This window comes from Pogona vitticeps, chromosome 1 (genome assembly GCF_051106095.1).
Source record: "Pogona vitticeps strain Pit_001003342236 chromosome 1, PviZW2.1, whole genome shotgun sequence".
Lineage (NCBI taxonomy): Eukaryota > Metazoa > Chordata > Lepidosauria > Squamata > Agamidae > Pogona > Pogona vitticeps.
In genome coordinates this window covers 133,825,177-133,846,766 of record NC_135783.1, presented here as the reverse complement: position 1 = coordinate 133,846,766, position 21,590 = coordinate 133,825,177, and the positions used below count along the sequence as shown (strand labels likewise).

The 21,590-nt window shown below is 41.8% G+C and overlaps 1 long non-coding RNA gene across 1 annotated transcript; it reads left to right on the top strand.

Moving 5' to 3' along the window:
* Window positions 1–8,159: 8,159 nt before the first annotated feature.
* On the top strand, window positions 8,160–21,239 carry LOC144587354 (uncharacterized). The gene is made up of 2 exons (XR_013542508.1): window positions 8,160–11,529; window positions 18,523–21,239. It is a non-coding gene; the product is annotated as an uncharacterized LOC144587354 (long non-coding RNA).
* The last annotated feature ends 351 nt before the right edge of the window (window positions 21,240–21,590 follow it).

Sequence of the window (21,590 nt, the reverse complement as noted above, 5' to 3'; positions counted from 1 at the left end):
ACATGTCCATTTGTCATTAATGGTGATATTCCAGATTTCGTTATACTATTCATTTACTTGAAAATCATATTTTACTTGTGAATGCCGTGTTGTTATTATTCATCTTGTCACAATCAATAATCACTACATTTGATATTAATTATTTTGCAGTCCATTTCCATTGCTCCTTATCAAATATAGATAAAGGTGCTATTGTAGGACATGGCTCTACATTTAATTTCACTATATCATTCATTTTCTTAAAAGTTATTTGCCAAATTTTTGATATATTTTTCATTTGATTCACATATCAAAATAAATACTGACTTTCTGACAATCTCTACAACACACCTTTAAAAAAAAACGAGTATCTATTTTATTTCATTTCATTCAGGTTTTTCTTTCAATGGCTGGTTGACCAAGGATATTTTTAAGGGAGCATTTTATTCTGTGTTTGTGTTTTTGGTATTATTCTTATCATCTTTAATTTGATAACTGTTTAATGCTTTTTAAAATATGGAAATGATTTATTATTTGGTTTTTAGCGTCGTTTCTTTTAAATACGGTAAGCCGCCTTGGATCCTTTGGGAGAAAGACTGCAAATGAATGAATGAATGGATGGATGAATGGATGAATGAATGAATAGGAGGAGTTAAATCCCATTGCCAAATTGACTTATAAAAATTTCCCTTTGTCCTTATAGACATAGACATCTATTTTCTTAAATCCCATATATTTTTCCACATCTTAGTACAGTACTCAGTTCCTTTTCCAAATAGTACTCTCACATTTTCCGCTTCCAAGTGGCTATTGTGGACATAAGGACCAATTCCTTCTGCACCCATAACTAGTTCAGTTCAAGAGGACAGTGGGTGATACTGGAAAAATAATGTTATTTGGAACAAAACCACAAACCAGCATTTCTTCTGGAATATGAATCTAGGACAGTGTTCATGCACCTTCCTGTAAAAGTCTCAGTGGGCAAGAGCTGCACAGATTTGTGGTGGGGTTTGTACTGCAGCTTCCATAGTGCTGCCTAGGGAATTGTGAGAGTTGTCATCAAAAACCACAAATCTGTACAGCTCTGGTGTACACAGTTCCACTGAGAGATCAGCCTGCCTCATGGAGAAGGTGGGACTGGGGAAGCTGGCTGAGGTGTGCAAAGGATTATACCGCAGAGACCTAAGATGTTCTCGAGCTATGAAAACATAGATTTACTGGAAATGAAGGCAGTAATCTTATACCTGCTTACCTGAGAGTAAACCTTATTAAATGCAGTGGGAATCTCAGCTACAGTCCTTCTGTACTAAGGATTCTGTAGCAAAAAAATTATAGCATGCTAAACCCACGATCTGCCTTTTAAAAGAACCTGAAAGTGCAGCATGAGGCATCTGCAACATGTCTTGTCAGAGATGAATTCCATTAGGTTCCTTGACAAATGTCCAGTCGTGTCCGACTCTAGGGGGCGGTGCTCATCCCCGTTTCCAAGCCGTAGAGCCAGCGTTTGTCCATAGTCAGTTTCCGTTACCACGTGGCCAGCACGCCTAGACACAGAACGCTGTTTACCTTCCCACCGTGGTGGTACCTATTTATCTACTCACTCTTTTTTTAACATGCTTTCAAACTGCAAGGTTAACAGGAGCTGGGACAAACGATGGGAGCTCACTCCGCCGCGTGGATTCAAACTGCTGATCTTTCGACCTTGCAGCCCAGAGGCTTTGCAGTTTAACCCGCTGCGCCACCACATCTGGCTTAAATGAAACATCCTTCCAGATAAGTGAAAGTTCTCTACTTACTTTGGCCAGCTTCCAAAGGGGGAAGTATTCTATAAAAGCAACGAGCACAATAAGAACAAAAGACCACTAACACCCTTTGGCGCTTTGAAACACTAACACTATGAGCATAACAAATTACAAACTTGGAAGTTTGTTAATATTTTATCTTGATTGAATGCAGTGGACCCTAGTTTATTACAGAAGCTGCTACACTGTATGTACTACGTGCACAGTAATATTTTTCATATTTAACTTTAACTAATTTATTTTCAAACCTAACATTCCATGCTCCGATGCCAGCTGTCAGACTGGCATCAAACTGGCATAGTTCCTGAGCACATGTTGGGGGAACCAGAGGGTTAGCATCCTGTGTATCCATGGCTGATCATAACTTCATCTCCATCTGTGTCCTCTTCTCTTGGTGTATTTCTCTCAGCTTGCGTGTCGTCGCCTTCCTGATTCATCTCTGATTCAGGTGCTGGAGGGATTGGCACCATGTCATCTAAGAGAAGTCCAGCATACTGATCTTCAGTTCCTTTCTTATGTTCATAAAAATGAACCACATGCCTTACTCTGACTTCATCTGTTTCCAAGTTCATCATTTTATGTCCTTTGTAACCAGGAGCACAGCCAAGCAAAATACGTAGTCTCTTCAGTTCTGGAGTCCAGTTTGTGCCAAATGGGTTTTCTTCTCCATGAAGCAGAACTTCTTTTCTGAGGGCCAACTGCTGCAAGGGACCATTACTGAGCAGCCACCGTAGAGGAAGTTAATCTGCTCTCCAGGGAGAACCTTCATGGGTGGACCTCCCTCTCCATGAATGGACTTTCGTTTTTTCTTGTGAACCGAAAAGCTAGTGGTATTTATGGATCCTGAGATACCCTTCAGAAGACCCTAAACTTGTAACCATAGTAAAAATATTAGAGCCTAGGATAGTTGCTCTTCATATTACACCTTAAGGGGCTTTAAAACACTTTGTTAAGAAGAATTATCTCACAATTAGTGTCGTTAGTGTTTTAAATTGCAGAGGGATATCAAGCAGAATCATTCATAACATATGCACGAACAAAGGAAGCATAAATAAAAATAAAGAAAACATCTGAATATATTAGGTTAGAACAACATTCAAGCCTCTGCAAGTAGGCTGATAGACAGGTGCTTCTCTGCTCCTTTTCAGCCTTTATGGAGGGCATGGGAACTGAACAGGGTGAGCAGTAGGTTGGGAGGAATCTGGTGGACATAAGTGTTCCACTGGTGGAATGCTTCTGACAGCAGATCCTGAATCCAACACATTGAGTGGCTTCCAGGTCTGCCTCTCCCCCCCCGCCCCAAGCTTTCTGGTTGTCCTTGGTGGTGCTAAGAGATGTATTTGTTCTTCTGTTGGAAGTAGTACAGTGGGGTCTTGACTTGAGAACTTAATCCGTATTGGAAGGCGGTTCTCAAGTCAAAAAGTCTGTAAGTCAAGTCTCCATTGACCTACAGTGCATTGAAAACCAATTAATCCCGTAACAGGCCGTTTTTGTTCCATTTTGGTTTTTTTCTGGTCTGTAAGTCAAATCTCAGTCTGCAAGTCAAACCTAAATTTTGCGGCCAGAGAAGTCTGTAACTCAAAAAGTCTGTAAGTCAAGCCGTCTGTAAGTCAAGGGTCCACTGTAACTGTCTTCTTTCATAAGAGGTACAAGATCTGGTCTTCTACAAACACCAGCCTGTTGGATATTCTTGCACATCCCATCTGAGATTATGGGTTGACTAGAATTAAAAATCCTTCCTGGGTTGCAGGAAGAAGACCAAACAATGCCTCATCTCCATTTATACAAGGCAAAAACGAGTGGTTGTGAAATACTAGTTTGCCATTAATAATAGGGAAGGTTCCCCGCAAACAGACTTGAGGGACAAGCCAGTTCATATTAAATACAGTATAACAAAACACTGTTACAGTAAAACGAGGAGAAATCTGTCTGAATTTTCTTCATGAAAGAAGTAAATATTGCTGTTAGGTTTGTTCGGCCTCCAGTATTACATTGAATGTGACATTTCATATTTGAAAGAATATCTTGCTGAACTATGTGGGATTTACTAAACAAGTGCAACAATGCTAAATGGAAATAGATTCAGAAGTAATTCATGAGGAAAAAGTCATAACTGTGTTTATCTTTTAAAAGTGAAGGCTGAACAGACGCTCAGTTTTTGTCCCCATTCTTCAGACCTCTTCAAGGGGGGAACTACATGTTATTTATGTGTTGCTATTTTGATGTAAAATGCAAGAAAAAGCCTGTGAACTCTTAAACGGCGACCATCAAGTGGTGTGATGATTTTCATACAGAATAGCCCTCCAGGCTTGCTGCCAGTGAGAAAAGCAATAAAGTTTGAGTCTCCATTTTGACGACACAAACAACTGAAATACGAATACAGAAGGCTATCAGCAGGCCTCAGATGATATTTTTGTTGCCTGTTGCTTTCCCCCCTCTTTTTAAAATAAATCGAGATAGGAACTGCAAATGTCAGTCAGCCTAACGTTATATATCAGATTTATTTAGCTGCAGCAATGCTTCCCCCCTATTTTTCAAAGCCCATATATTTCTAACCCCGCCCCCCACGCACACACCTCCTGCAGAAACTGGATGCTTCATTGTATTAGTATCTGCTGATTTTATGGCACTTGAAAGATATTGGGAATAGAAGTGCTCTCCTCATGGAAGGCATCTGACTGCAGCTCGCCTGCATAGCAGAGACCCTTGGCTCTCCCTGTTGTTCTTTCCCTGAGCTGCAAGGTCTGACGTGGTAGGAAAGGGGTTGGAAATCTGCCTCTAGTAGGCCAGTTAGCAAGCAGCTAAAATCGGAATCCTACAGAAGTGGTTTATTCACATTTAAAATAGCTCCAGTCATTCTTAACTTAGGAGAGACTAATTTGGCCCATCAATACTGAAAGACTGTATTCTCTCCTATAAGCCTGCCTAGGCTTTGGAATATGTGGGGAAGCCCACCTTTTGGTGCTTTCTCACCACCATCAAAAGCACATTTGGTGAGAATGCAAGAGAGGGTCTTTTTGGTAGACACTCTCAGACTGTGGAACTCTCTGCCAAGGGAAGCTGGGTTGGGCACCTCCCTGACTTTTTTTTCTGCTTTCTTGGCTGGGTAGACCTTCATGAACCTAGTGACTGCTAAGAACAGAAGACTTTAAAGACATATTGTGCCCTCGCATTGTTAATTATTTTCATGATTTTTAACAGAGGCGTTTTTAATGGGTTCTACAGCATTCTGTTTTAACATGAGAAGTAATGTTATTTATATTTTAAGATTTAGAATATATTGCTTTTTAATGGTGCTTAATTTTTTATTTTTTTACATTAGAGCCAGTGGCATGTAGTGGATGCAGTCATGGACACGGATGACTGGACACAGATGCAGTGTCCATGACACATCATGGACATGGATGCAGTCAGGGGACACGGATTCAAAATACAGCTTTAGTCATGGAATTATGATAATAATCTTAGACCTGCGGAGCTGAAAGGGACCCTGTGGGGCTTAGTGGGGAATTGAATTCCCAACCATACCTAAACCACTGAATTATATAGGTCAGGGAGTTGGGCTTGGGGTGTTGGGAATACTAAAACCACTCCTTAAATATCTCGCAAACATGGAACATAATAAAACAAGACACTTTGAGACCCTGCTTCTGGGGAAAAGGTGGCCTACAAATCAGATCAAAGAAAGAAAGAACATTTTGTATTTACTTGGGACTAAGTTCTATTTTGTGCAATAGGTGTATTGTTGGAGCAAGCAATATGCATTGGATGGAAGCTTGCTTTTATTTTAAAAATGGAACCTAAGCAATATGTGTAGATTATTATTATTTTTTTAAATTGTGGTTTATGGAAGAAAAGTATCCTTTCAGCACACACATTTTTCATTATGTGTTCCAGGACAAGAATTGTTTTATGGAACTTTAGAGCTGCTTTTAGTAAGCTTGCCACCACTTGTATCTTGAGAGTGCTAGGATCATCATGGTGCAAGTGTCTTTTGCTTGTATAGCGTGTGTATCCCCAGTGTTGGCACTGAAGAGGTGAGCCCAGGCAGAATAATAAGGGCTTGCATTGAAGAGAAGATTGGATTAGATGATCTCAAATATCACTACAAATTCTTTGTACAGTATCTCTAACTAGGTTGCATCCTAAGCTATTTCGACCTTTAAAAGAAAGGTCCTTTAAAAGAAATGTGGGTCCGTTTTTAGAAGGAGATGAAATAGCTGCAGCAAAATGTACTTTGGATTAAAACAATCCACAGAAACGTTTCAACATTGCTTGCAAATTGCAATTCTTAAAGGGGTTTGCTTGTTTGCACTGTTTTGGGAGTGGGGTAATTGACGAAATTATGTTGCAATGGAAAGGTTGGTTTTTGTTTTTTTGTTTTTTGGTTTTGTTATAGAATTTTCCATAGAAAAGTTACATTAATATTGACTTCAGATGGGACCTGGAGGAGTTACACGTGCCCCTTTTTAATTACACAGTGCCATTCTGGATCATCACACACTGCCTCCGCCCAGAGAGATGACCAAACCATCACTGCACAGGAAGTTGGTATAGATCTTTTTTTCCCCCTGTGTCGAACAGAACCTGTTTTATGATGACAACAGGCAAATAAAATGTAATGGTTTTACAATCCAACAAATACGTGCAACATGTTGTTCCTGTTGTGTGGCGTAGAGCTCTCCAGCTGGAAGCAGGAAGGGTGCTGCCAGAGCTACTTCCTCCATCAACCCTTGCACATGACAGGCAGGCTGAATTGCCTGCTCGGTGTCTAATTGCTGCCGGTCCAGATAGAGCAGCAGCATTGATGCGGAGGGTGCAGCCATGGTAACGCCACTGCTGTCATCATCACATAAAATACTGTGCTGGGAAAGACTTCTGCTCTTTGAGCACCGTGCGTTGATGCTCCTGTAGAGAGAGCAGAGGCCCTCAGTACGTACCTTAAATAGATGGCTTGAAAAATCTGGCCCTGCCATGGTAGTGACCTCGACTCCCACAGTTCTCAGCCAGCATGGCTGATTGCAAAGAACCAGGGATTCCATATGTCTGCTTGAAGATGGGCAGCACATGACAGCTTCAAAACAATTTTTCTGATCTTCTAACAGTGGAGTCCCTTTGGTTTGCATGCAATTGTTCAGTCGTACTCCTGTTCCTGAGGAAATCACACAGTGGCATAAGGGCCATGAGTAAATTGCCATAGTCATCTAGATGCTTAGCCCTATGCAAGTGTTCATGTGTAGAACTTAACTGAAAGTAGAAACGTAGTTGCACATGCGAGCCCCAGTCTGATGCTGTCACATGACTGGCAGCATCCCAGACCTTTATGTCTTGAATGTAATGGCCTGTATAGGGTTCAGTGACCTCTTTTGGTGGAATACAGTTACACAGTTTCCATGATTGGAACTCCGACTTTATTAAGGTTCCCAAGCAAGGGGGCTCTGTAACTGCATTCAACTGCATGCGATTTCAAGTATTTAAAAAGTGCTATCCTATCTCCCCTCAGTCTTCTTTTCTCAAGGCTAAATATTCCGAGTTCTTTCAGTCTTTCCCCCTAGGGCTTGGTTATCCTTGTTGCCCTCCTCTGAATTTGTTCCAATTTGATGGCATCCTTCTTGAAGTGTGGTATCCAGAAGTGGACATACTACTCAAGATGAGGTCTAATCAGTGCCGAATAGAGGGCAATTAGTGCCTCGTGGGATTTGGAGACTATTTTTCTGTTAATGCAGCCTAAAACAGCATTTGCCTTTTTTGTAGCCACATCACACTGTTGGCTTGTGATCTACAAGATCCTTTTTGCTTGTAGTATGAGCCATGTATCCCCCATCTTGTAACTGTGTGTTTAGTTTCTTTTTCCTAGGTGCAATACTTTGCACTTATTCCTGTTGAGTTTCATTCTTTTGTTAGGGGGTGGAGCTTACATGTGTACCCCCTGCCTCAAGTGGCCAGCCAAGCAGGAAGAGAGCGGCGCTCCAGGCATGATTGGAAGGATGAGCGGGGCCGCTGCTGCAGCAGGATGCGTGAGTGGACAGCCTGGCCCTGGGGGCAGGACGTTTGTTAAGTCCAGCTGAGTGGGGATATTCATATTTGTAAGGTCCCCTTGACATTTAGTCCAGTCGTGTCCGACTCTAGGGGGCGGTGCTCATCCCTGTCCCCAAGCCGTAGAGCCAGCGTTTTGTCCGAAGACAGTTTCCGTGGTCACGTGGCCAGGATGACTAGACATGGAACTCCGATACCTTCCCACCGAGGTGGTGCCTATTTATCTACTTGCATTTACATGCTTTCAAACTGCTAGGTTGGCAAGAGCTGGGACAAGCGATGAGAGCTCACTCCGTTGCGTGGATTCTATCTTACAGCATATTTGTATACGAATACAAATACCCCCATCTCTAATATTGAAATCTGAAAAAATTAATACCCCCTTCCAAGCCACTTCACCTCCTAATGTTCTCCAGTAACTTCAGCCTCTCCTTTATTCATGAATTGTAAGAAGGGCATACCTGTCAGTAGAGCCAGTAGGCCTGCCTTGCTGGCTGCAGTCCTTTGTGTTATATGGTGCCCCTGCCTTTACCCTAACTCTCATGTATTAGATGGGGGTGTCTGCAGCAGAATGCCTCTCATGAAGATGCTCCTGAAGAGCTTGGATCTTGCACAAACAGGGAAGGGAACAGACTGCATGGAAAGTTTCTGTGCAGAAAGCCCAACACATACAGTATAAGCCATCCCCGGATGATAACCGCACAGCCCATACCAAAAATGTGGGTATTAGGGTGGGGTCAAGAAGCACGTGGCTTTAGGGGCAGTTAGACAGATGCCAGCTGCTCTTAGCACTATGTAGCCAATCCCTCGGCATCTACCAAGTTTTACCCTCCATCTTTTCTGCCAACTTAAATTGTCAAGTGGAAACCAAAATTTGTATGCACTGTTGCCTTATACACAGACCTAACCCTGGTGATAGTGCATGTTTATGCTGGCGGATGTGTGTATATCCATGCTTAAAGATAATGCGCGTGTGCACACGCGCGCGCGCACACACACACACACACGCGCACACACACATTGAAAATAAATTACAGACGCAAACACACAGTGTGGTTAATGTCTGTAGCTTCCAGAAGAGAATGTATTGAGATACCAGTGTTGTTCTTTAACTCTGAAATGCTTGCTGTTCCTTTAAAAATGGAAACAATTAAAAAAAAGAGAGCGAGAGAGGTCAGCTTGGTACAGTATACTGAATGAACAAGGATTTTAAGAAATGTTTTTTTTATTAGAAAAACACTTGAGACTTATCATGCACAGCAGATGGGAGTAGAAAATGCAGCTTGAAGACAGTTATATAAATATATCCTTGATGTCTGTTTTGCTTTTCAATTTGCAGCGAAAAGTACAAAGGTAGTGTGGAGCGCCAGTCAGGGCTGTTCTGTGTCTCTTGATATCCATTCCAGATGTTGGCTAGACTTTGTGGAGCCAGTCTTATGGCACTGGGGCTGGAGCAAGCTGTCTTTTCCTCCAGGTGTGATGCTTCATGCTGATCCCCCCCCACACACACATACATGCTTTCCTGGCTTTATCCAAACACACAGACCTCTGTGACAGGCATCCGCCACCTTTCTGACCAGAAATCGCCTCCTGCCAAAAAAATAAAATAAAAATCCTCTCCTTCTCTCTCTCTCTTTCTCTCTCTCCCTCCCCACTTGTGCCTGCCTATCACCCTGTCACTTCAAAAGCCAGACCACCAGAACTAAAAAAGAAAAAGGGATCGAGGGGGGGGGGAAGGAGGTTGGCACTGTTTTGAACTCATGTTAGTAAGTTAGTAGCTCCTTTATGCATATTCTACGTGGTGTTTGAAATTGTCTGGAGGTCCCTCTTTGACAGGGAGTGCGCCTGCCAAGCTTCTAATGGTGGCTGCTCTCTGTGCATGCCTGTAAAGGGATTTTTTTTTACACTGTAATATTTTAACTCCCTGATTAAACATGGCTAAGCATAGAGGTAGATCATAAATCTTACAGGCGCCAACTCCATTTATTTGAATGTTAGTTACTGTCTAGGGTGGGTAAACAAATTACAGCAGAGTTTATTACGATATATGGGGCCATGGTGCAGGTCGTATTAATATCTTTTACCCCCTGGAAATATAGCGTTGGCTCACTGTTTGGATTCAGTCTGCTCGACAATTAAGAATAAATTCTGAGTTGAGGGTGGGAGGTGGAGGGCAAACAGGACGCTATCCCGAGAGAAGGCTTGCTGGAAACAGAAACAACGAGCCCTTCCGATCAAGTTACTGGTGTCCCAGGTTGGAGGTCAGCCTCCCTGAGGTGTGCATGATGTTACTGCTAAGGTGTACTCAGTTCAGTATGCATGAGTGATTCCAAAGAGTCCAAAAGGCCAGGGTTTCCCCCTCTATCCCTTTTAATATTTTTATTGATAGCATTTCATGGAACACTATGAGAGAATTCCTCACCCCACCTCCGGGTGTATTTTCCATGTCCAATTGTGCTAGAGTGATGGATGCACAGCTGCAGCCGGATGTGATGAGGAGATGGTTACATTTGCAATCTCACTTCCCTCTCAGGTGTGGCTTTGAGCCAAGAGACCGGGCCCTCGCTTTCTTCTGGAAGACGATGGCCTCCTTTGCAGGGTTAATGTGACTAAGCAACAGGAGAAATAGAGGCCTTGGCTAGTTCCAAGCAGAGTACAAGCAGAAGAATAAAATAAGGAGAATGAGGAGCTGAACTGTATGAAATGGGGGCAGGTTCTGCCTCTCTAGGTGCCTGTTCCTTGCAAGTCAGTATTCAGGTGGTCTGCGTGGAGAGACTTCTTAGAGAGTACAAGGGAGTTTGGAGAGAAGGAGAAAGAGTCGTGGCTCTAGCTGCCTTCCACCTTATAATCATCCCTGTCCTCCACCAGAACCATCATCACCAGCTTCCGCCTCCTCTGCAAGATCATGCAGTCTTGTGTTTTGGACTACGACTGCAAGATAGACATGGGATATTTGGGGCTCCTGGACAACATACACTGTAATTCTCCATTTGGAGAGTTCTACCTACCTTGCAGGCACCTTACAAATATTTAAATGTGGCTCACCTGGGAGAAAGGCCTACCTTAGAAGGCTTTGAGGCTTAGCTAGGCCTAGCTCCACACGAGCTTCCTGTTCCTGCTCATGTGTTAGTTGGGAATGTTCTTTCTTATCGGGAGGTTTGTCTAGAGCTAGGCCTAGCTAAGACCCCAAGCCTTCTAATGTAGGCCTTTCTTCCAGGTGCATCTCATTTAGATATTTGTAACGTGCCTGTAAGGTAAGTAAAACTCTCAAAATGGAAAATTATGGTGTCTATAGTCCAAAAAATCTTAAAATCTACTGCTAGAATTCCTAGGGCTGTGCTGACTGGAGAATTCTGGAAATGGTAGCCAAAAACCATAAATCCGCACACCTCTATGTATATATGTTAAGAACAATAAAAGGTAGCAGTGTGTGACAACCATCTAATCTGGAAAAAGTCAAAAATGAATCTATGAATCAATTTGTTGATTTGTCAGAAAAAGTCATATATTTATTCATGATTCATCGAACTTGACAAATCATGAATCAAAACTAACTGCCATTTTTCTGATTTGTGTCCATCTCTAGTAGCCATGACAAAAGATGAGCCAGAATATTGCCCTCTCATGACAACCTAACAGAAGTTTCAAGAGGAAGTGGTACATGTGCGACCCATCACAAAAATGGGAAAGGGATGTCATTTACTTGGGTCAGGTACTTTTTCCCCATATTCTTCCTTTTCATTGTAATTTTAAAGGTCAAAATCGCACTGAAGTTCTATGTGTGACTTGGATTCTCTCCCTCCCCTGCCCTGGAAATAGCACTGTATAGTCATGTAACTTTTATTTCCAGCAATATTATTTCTGGCCCAGTTTTTAAAGCCGTTGGCGTGATCCTTGCTTCCCAACCACTCAAGGCAGCATTTACCTTTAAGGAAGTTAGAAAGAAGGGATGTGAAGGAAAACAAGGAAACAAACACCTCAGATCACTTCGTGTTGTTCATCTGTTTTTATTATATTTTGCAGTTTTATGAAAATCTGTGTACTGAATGCTTGTGTAAATGGAATGCCAGAACAAGCGATAAGTCACACCTGTAGCATTTACAGTTGTGGCTCTCTATGGTATTAGACTGGATTTGGCTACTCCAAATGCAGGTGCCTACAGCAAGTTCATTGAGTGATGTTGGGTTAGTCACTGTTGTTTTCAGTCTGACCTAGCTTACAGGGTTGTAAGGATAAAGCTGTGAGATAGAGAGACACATATAGTGCCTTGAGTTCATTTGACAGATGATGGGATGGAAATCAAGTGAAATGAATGAATACATAGTCACAAAAGGGGCTAATGCCCCTTTGACCCTGGTCTTCCTCTTGCCCGGGAGACAAGAGATTATATGGCTCCAACAGCCACATTTTCTTTAGGCTTTTTCTTTATTTTATTTTATTTTTCTTCAACCCATGAGTTTTCATTACTGGTGGGATTCACGGCTAATGGCCCTGTGCTTCTCCTTCCTTCAAACCTTGACAAGAAAACGGTAGTAAAATTTGCCGTGTTCCTCAGAGTGCTGGCAAAGCCTCCTCTATTAATCAGTGTGTGCTTAGCATGTGTAGTTGAAGAAATAACTCCAATTATCTGGATTTACTGTAATCAATGAATGTTTGCTTTGTGCATACAATTGAATAACTGAAGTATAAAATTAATTTGACTGAAATCTTTGCAGTAGGGCTTTGGCAGCATTAATTTTGTGCCGTTATGGACTAAGCTGAAGTGACAGCGCTTGCAATATTCAACTTGTAGCCAAGGAAGGAATGCTTTTTTAAAAAAAATTTACATGAAAGTAATTACACATCAGAAAAGCAAACCTTTGGAACAAGATCAAGATAACAGGATCAAAAGTGTGGAACACACAAGTGGTTGGTTTATTTCTATCTAATTGTGATGTTCAAGGAGGTTCTGCTGTTTGACTTATCCATGGAATGGTTGTTAGGCTCAACTGCAGCTTTACCAGCTGGTCATTTCTATTTCTGGTGGAATGAATGGCTTAAGAGTGCAGCTTTAGTACCCATTTACAAACGTTAAGACATTTGGGTCCCCTGATTCACAGCAACTGTCTATAGAGAAAGTGGAATGTTGACATCACAGGTAATGTCTGACAGTCCACAGCGATGAATCAAGCACCAATAGCTAGCACAGTGTCAAATGTGAGGCTTGAATGAGCTTTGTTTAATCCGTTCCTTTCATAACTGTCAGAATTACCTCAACTGCACCAAAGATATGCTGTTCTGAAATTATCTCACATGTCCAAAGGTGTCCATACAGGGCTGCACTTTCTGATGTCACTTGCATGCATGCATTAGAATTAGGGATGCTGGAGAATTCCATCCAGTCCACATTTGACAGCAAACCAGTCTGGACTTAGGCAAGCCACAACTAGAGTAGGCCTATTTGAATCAATGGAAGTAGCAGAGGAGTTGCCTGACCAAATCCCCACTGATTCAGCGGGGCCTGCTCTAGGGCCATTTATTGTGCTAAGTAACAGGCCGATGTGTTAATAGCTTTCTGGTTTAAAATTTCGGGATATGTTAAACGCTCAAATGAAATGATGGAAAGTGGCAGTAAAAAAGGCCACTCTCCCCTACCCCACCCCTAATTATGATCAAAATAACGAATTAAAATACTGGTAACATTACTCATCACTCAAATTGTTAACACAGGTATCATTGCCTTCTTTAAAAAATAAAAGATTTTTAGAATGAGTGTTAAAAATTGTAATGAACTGTTCTTTCTTGCTCAGGCTGCCACAGAGCAGCTGCTGCTGTTCTTCCCAGAATATCCCATAGCATGGCTTCTTGCTGTGGTGCCTGGAGGATTCTGGGACCTGTAGTTTGAGAAGTCATATTTCCAAGCTCTGGGTTATTTTGAGGGTAAAATGGGGCTAGTACCATTTGTTTAGCCCTTTGGAGGAAGAATCCATAGAAGACAGATCCTTAGTAAAATGGCTGCCTTCTTTACAGCTAGCAGCACAGATGGATCTCTCCAGGTTTAAAAACCAGTGTTCCCATATAAGCCCCCCCCCCACGTTTTAAAGAGGATGCACAGTCATGTCTTTAGAAACACACAGCTCCCACCCTCCCAGTTAATATCCTCCCCCCAGATATAAATTGTGTGGTTTCTGGCTCATTTTAACTTCCTCCAGACAATCTAAAGGACCTCCCTGAATTAAACGCTCTACTATCGAGTCATTAGCCAGGACAAAATGATGTCGCTGGCAATTGGACTTATTTTTAGGCCTACTGTATTCTCTGGAGTGTTTTGAGATCTAAGTGAGGGGCTTGATCTCACCCTCTGTGTCCCTGAGGGACCCTGATGCAGTCATGAGGCCCCCTAGTGTGACAAAGAGTAGCAGAATAGCATTCAAGTGATGATTAATTACTGTTATCTCAACAGATCCCCCTTGACAGGGTTCATATTCCATTTGCTTGCTTCTTGTAAATACGTTTCAGGCATATTTATTGAAGGAGCTGTGGTGGTCAGAAGCATTACTTTAAATAGCTTGCCATGGAATAGACAGTTAACAGAATTTGTTTATAAGGTCCATATTTGCTAGAATTTTCAGATTCAATTCCAAAAAGAATAGCTATACAATTAATTAAAGCAAGATGGTAGCAGCTCCCGAGGTCCTTCTCAAGGGCCTGCTGTTGTAGGTAGAAGAAACATGTCCTTTATCAGCTGTAGCCACATTCTTCTCAGATGCTCTTTCTTGGAAAGTGGGACTAGCTCTGTAATATGTTTATTAAAATGAATATTTTCGGACACGGTTTGGTCAATGGCATGTATTCAGTGCTGTTTGTCTTCTGTACCTTTGGCCAGCGTTTCCCAACCTGGGGGCCATGACTCCCAAGGGGGTTGCAAAATGGGGGAACGTCGCAGGTTGACTTACATTGTTATCGCCTTTGTTAAATAATTGTTTACTTGACCTTTTGGAGCAGGGTATTAAAGTGTGTGTGTGTGTGTGTGTGTGTGTGTGTGTGTGTGTGTGTGTGTGTGTGTGTGTGTGTGTGTGTGAGAGAGAGAGAGAGAGAGAGAGAGAAACAGACCCTGGGGGGGGGGGAGAAAGAAACCTCTGTTTTCTGAGGAGGGATGACTTTACCCCATTAAAAATGTATTTTTGTGCAAACATGGCAAGGAGTGGGGCAGGTTACTTGGGGGTTGTGAATGCAAAAGGTTGGAAACCACTGGTCTAGGCCATCTGAAGAGCCACATGTCCTGAAATGAGCCTTCCTAAGTTTTAAAATATTTTGGGGAGGCCCTTTTCTCATTCTTGCCACCCTAACAAACATATCTGATGAGAACACCAAATGGAGTGGCCAGTCTCACACTGTGGAACTCTCTTCTCCAAGAGGCTAGGCTGGCGCCCTCTCTGCTGCTCTCTCGGTGGTAGGCAAGTATCTTTCTCCTCAAGCAGACGTTTGGCAAAGGACTGTGGAGGGATATGTTTTTTGTTCAGCCCTTCCCTCTCTTTCTGCCCCCTTCATTCCCTGTGTAGACTTTGTGCTCACTGGGGGCAGGGACATATCATCCTGTACTTTGTAAAGCATTATGTGCAGTTAAGATAGATAGAAGCTACTGCTATCTCTCAAAGTGTTTGGAAGTAAAACTCGCAATGATTCCAGTAGAACTTCATTGCATGCTGGGTGTGTATATAGGTCAGCTGCCTGCGGATGCAATGTTTACCTCTTATATTGGCTATTCCAAGATGATACAAAATTGTTTTCTACACAATAGATAGAATTTTTTTCTTAAAAAGAGAACTGCTTGTGTTTCCTGTTCCTAGACTTGGGTAACTTGATTGCCAGATGTCTCATTTGTAATTTACCGCAGTTGGGATGTATGTTCTGTGTCAAGAAAAAGGATGTGGAACCATTTTATAGATACCTGAAGCATTTTTCAAAAAGAAGTTGGAACGTCTCTATTCTTCTCAATGATCTAGAGCAAGGATGGGCAAAAGTATGGGTCTTCAGATGTTGTTGGACTATAGCTCCTCCCATTCCCACATTGGCCCACCCCCGCTCTACAGACATTGTCTTTTTAATGTATACAAATGTGGCCTTGGAGGTCACAGGAGCAAACATGATTTTCTGAAATTGCAATAAAGAAGCTGCCTATTACAGCCATCTTTGGGGGGATGTGTATGTTGCAGTCCCCATTCTGCCCAGGAATGAGCTTGGTTCTTTTCTATCACTGGTGTCAGGTATCTTACCTGTTACATCTCTAGTGTCAGGACTCATAAATTTCTGATGCGTTTTATTGTTTCCAGCTAAGGAGGTGTTGCAGATATGCCGTTCTTCAAATTTTGCCTTAGAATAACTATCAAGAACACATGCCAGTGACTGAGAAGGAAAAGACTTTTCCTTCCAAGATATTTTGCTACTCTTGGCTATTAACTATTTGGTCAGAGAGATACCTGCATACAGTTAACACACACCATGCTGCAGAGATAGGATTCTCTAATAGAATCCCCTGCATGTTGAACACTCTCCTCCCCACCCCCATTGCTACTTGTTTCTTCTCGGGAGAACCTTAAAAATAAATATTCCAGGGGTCCAGACTTGAGTGTATTATTTTGATTATCCTTTGATGGGAAAGAAAATGTAATATATTAGCATTGGTGGGAAAGAATTCTCCAGGCCAAAGGATATTTCATTGAAAATCTGAGCAGAAATGGTTTGAAAATAAGTAAACAAATGGGTAAATTGCCACTGGTGACATTTTTGAGAGCTGTCTTCGGCTGATTATTACGCATGTAGAACACAGTCACAGATACTGTAATCTAACAATGTTAACACATGTTATTTGAATGCCCATCTGTCTGACTTTGCAACAAAAATGTAGATCCGTTAATATATTACTGAGGGGATGTAGATATCTCTGCTGTAGTGTGGCAAGAACATTTCATATGGCTATTAAAGATTTTTCTTTCTTGCCCCTCCTTTCCGCCAGTAACTCTATCTTTAAAAACCTTCTGTATTTTATTTTAGAAAACCAGCAACAATAAATTGGATCTGCATCTAGCAAAAGAAACATGACTTATTTGAAGTCACAGAATGGTGGCTGACCATTCATATGCACAGGCTGCAAGAAATGTTGCTTAGAAACGCCATGTTATCAAAGGGAACCCAACACCAGGTTGGAGAAGTTCCCAGACAGCCGGTTTGTGACGATAATTTGCAGTGGAAAATTCCAATGTCTAGTCCAAGATACTTCATTCTTTTCTAGACCTTCTTGCCTCTCCTTTTCCTCTTTCTGTTCATTTCGGGTTTGGGCTCAAACTTTTACTGACTGTGTTTCCTCCTTATCTTCTTAAATGAAAAAGTTTGCACAGTACTTTGGGTTTCAAGCCTGTGCACTCATTGGGAGCAAGTCTTTGAGGTGTGCAGATTTATGTTTTTGGATGCCAGCTCCTAGAATTCAACAGGCAGCTGTGCTGGCGAATTCTGGGAAGTGTAGTCCAAAAACAGACATCTGATATGGTTGTTGGAGCTTGCATCTGTGTTGACATTGCAGAACTTCACTGTTCACTTATTAATAATGTCATTCAATTCTCATCTCATTAATATTTCAAAAAAGACATTGACATGCTATTGACATGCTATATTGAGAGTTGGGAGTAGAGAAAGTACTAGCATTGTGGATGTTGATTATTCAACATGTTTTTAATAGATGCTTAAAAGGTAGAAGACCCACATTCAATGAACATGCATTCGAGGTCAATGAATGGGATGTTCTTGGGTTCCTGCATAAACTGGTTCTTGCAAGGAATTGGTTTGGATTGCCGAGTTGGATTCTCTGCCGTCTCATGTGGCTTGGCCCAGATAACATTATTGTGACATCATGCGCGTGATCATGCATTCTGATGTCATAAATGGCCAGGCTGCAGCACTGGCTGCAGTTTCCAAGTGGCAGCGCAGCTGGAAATTTGCCCTCACTCCTCCTCATCTTTCTCGTTTTGGCAGTAGTGGTGGGGAGAGCAGAGTTGTTCGTACTTAGCCAATATTTGGAGAGATTTTTTAAAAACTGTTTTTCTGTGTAGCAAAGGCAGAATGAATGTATAGTTTGAAAGTAACATAATGAAGCAGGAACACAATTCCTTTCTTGCTATAGCAAGTAATGTATTCTTGTTACCTTTCAAATTTGAAAAAAGGCATTGTATATATTTTTACGTACTTTTAAAAGGTTTTATGGCATGCTCTTAACAGTCTCATGATTCCTAATCTCCAGAAAGTAACCTAAAGCTGACAAGTAAAAGAGAGAGAGAGAAGTCATGCAAAATGTTCTCTTTAATCACTGACTATTATTCTCTTGTGGAATTCCACTGAAGCAGTGGGAATGATGTCCCTGGCAGTGGCAGATTGCTGCTAATTAAAGAGTTCCTTCTTCAGTTTCAAGGTCCATGTGACTTCATCTTGTTGCACTCAATTTACACACCCAAATCCAAATCCCAAAAAGGAACTATTTAATTTGTATTTTAATCTGAGACTGCCAGTGAAGTTGCTTCCTCCAGAGGGCAGAGCTCCTCAGCTGGGTACTGACCATTGCAGTTTGTGTGGGAAATGGATTATTGTCCAGTTGTTACATATAATGAGTAACAGAATCCTATTCCTTTTTTAAAATATAACTTTCCAAGCTTCTACCATTGACTTATGTTTGTAGGGGCTCCTGGGAGTTGAAATCCAAAACATCAGGAACTGGGGGACCAAGATGTTGACAAACATTGGAGGAGGGGAAGGAAGTTCTCTATGAAATCTTTAGCCTCAATTTCTTGACATATTTGGAGCCTCAAAATGTCCCGGTTCATTACCTTTGTCAGGAAGTTGTTTCACTATGGATTTTACTAAGGTAAAGCTGCAGAACCTCAAGACATTGTTGGACAGCTCCTCCTGTTGCCCCTAACCAATGATTGGGTTCAATGGGCCCGACTGAAGGTGAATTCAATCACATCTGAAGGACTACTGGTTCCTCAGCCTTGCACTGGAGTTTGACTGTGTATGACAGCATATGGATATTGGTGGATTTATCTTTCCATGACTTTGTTTTATTAGTTTTGTGCTTTGTCCTTATGCCTGGGGTCAATTAAAACTAATGTTTCTATCATGATGATTTATTTAAACTTTGATCTACAATGGTATTACTATTATCCATGTTTGCCCTGACCCATGTTTTATGTGATAGTGATGCTAGTTTAGAACTTATTTTTTGAATTCTCTAGTGGAAAAAAGGAAATAAAAAAATTATTGATAGTGTAAGAGGATGAGCAATCAGTAGGTAGATCCTGCATACTCTGTACTTGTTTGCATATATTGTAAATCATCTACATCCCACTTTATTAAACATCTTTCCAACCAGCTCGTGTAAAAAGCAATACTCTACAGAATTATCAAGCATATGAAATGAAGACCTAGGTTAATAGCAGTTATTAGCAATCACAGAAAATTGTTCTGAGGACCATGATGTTGGTATGGATGTGGCTGAATGACACTCTTTCCGCATATATATTTTCTATGCCAAGAACCAAATGGAGGCTAGTAGTGGACTCTGGGATGGAGATGGGCATTTACTATGGTTCGGCACTTCGGCACACTTCAGCAAATTGGGCCCGCAGGTATTACATGGGAGCCCCAGATTCCATGCCCCATCTCTTCCTGCAGGCACCTACTCAGGGGAGATGGTGGAACGAAACAGCCTGTGGTGTGGCTTCTGACAGGGTGCCCACAGAAGAAGACGAGGCATGTACCATGGTAGGTGTCCGTCTCCACTCTGGGATCTAGAGGAACTGGGGGGGGGGGAATCCCTTAATGCTGAAGAAGGATTAACTAAAACCTTATGTATAAATCCAACTTAATCTTACATAGAGTAGATCCATGGAAACCTGTGGGGCTTAAGTTAGTTGGGACTAACATCCCCTAAATGTATCTGTTCTAGGAAGGAAGGACTAACATGGGAGTTTGCCCATTTTTGAGAACATGGAACTAGTTTTTGTGTACAAGACTGTCAAGAGTTTGTGCTTGTACAACAGAGATGGACAGTCTTCAGAGAACTTGGGGGCAGCACGCGCCTGTTCTTGCAAACTCCATCCCAGAATTGTTTTTTTTTCTTTTATATTTATGCTGCTGGTGGTTAAATGAAAATTGCTGGTGGCCAACAGTGTTTTTCTTTTTCCTTTTTAAATGTGATGTGTGACTCCCCCCAAACATGGCAAGAGGTATTTTGAGCCAAACATTTTTTTTCCAAAGAAGTCTTAAAATCTGTAGGGTGGTAAAAATGAAGAAGGCTCCTGGGCTTCTGGGGAAAATGTATTTGGGACCTTGGATGGCCCCAGGCATTCATTGCCTGGCTATAACAGTGAACCAACTTACAGGTCATTTATTTGTTTTCCATTTTTTGACATTTGGGACAATGTTCAGTGAACAGAATTTCCTAGGAAATTGTTTCATTGCTGGTTTATAAATCATTCATAGCTAGTAGCAGTTTTGACATGTGTGTGTGTGTGTGTGTGTGTGTGCGTGCATTTCCAGTCTGCAAAAAGATCCAGTGGACTTACTGTTTAACATCTGAAATACTAGCGGGGAAAAGAGTTTTAAGCCACGAGATACCTAGGGACTAATTCACACGAGGAGAAAATGGGTTTGACTCTCAGATCCTGACTGCGTGTTTCCTTATTAATATCGGTAGTATCTCAAATGGAGATGGGGGTGGGTGGGTTGGAAATGCACCAAGAATCCATTTGTAACCACAGAGACAACCTTATTTCAAATCTTACACTGTTTAACGGGAGACATGCACTCGACATGCTGTAGACTACTCTGCTACAGAGACAGTAAATCACACCTTACTCAAAGACAGGGCTACCGTTGGTTTAATGAACTAGTTTTAATTTGCATATATTTACATTCAGTCAGCCTATGTCAATGAATAATGAGTGATCCCTTAATGAAACATTAGTGATGAGTGAGTTACCTATTTAGATCCTCTGGCGTTTGACCCTCCCTTTTTTATTTTTGAAAACTCATGGAGAGAGGCTTCAAAATCATCTAAATTCTGCAGAACTTTGGAAGGAGCCAGCTCAAGGGGGACCTCCTCTACCATCACCTCCCTTCTTCTGCCTTTTGTCTCCCAGACTTCACTCTGCCATTTGCAACTCTCTTGCAAACTTAACCAAGTTCATGGCGGCAAGGAAGGAAAAGAGCAACCAAGAGAACTTACGACAGTTAAAGATGTAAGTTCTTAAAACCCTGAGCAATGAAAGCTTCCGAGTATGTCTGCAGCCTTCCTCAACACGGTGTCCTCCAGATGGGCTGGGAAGTTGTAATAGTAAAAGATTTCTAATTATGGACGGGTTGTGTATTGCAATAATGAAATCAACAACTGAAGGGCATTAAAAATACACGCACATTCTTCCTGGATTCATGCCAAAAGTGCAAACTTGGAGCATTGCTAGTGTTACAGAAACATGGGAACTTAGGGTTCTTGACCTTTGCGAGCCTTTTCAGCTACCACGTCTTCCTTGTTGCAACATGATAAGGATGGAGAAGTGGCAGAGGGAAATGCGGGGCATGGTGCTGCTAAGCCATGCAGAGCTGAGCTGACCGTTGAAGAGAGACAGTTGAGTTTGGCTCAGAATAACTCTGGAATTTCTAAACCGGAGAAAACTAGACTTAAACGAACCTTTTCCTTTCCAAAATTCTTATCCATCACTGGCAAGACCCCTTTTTTTCTATGCA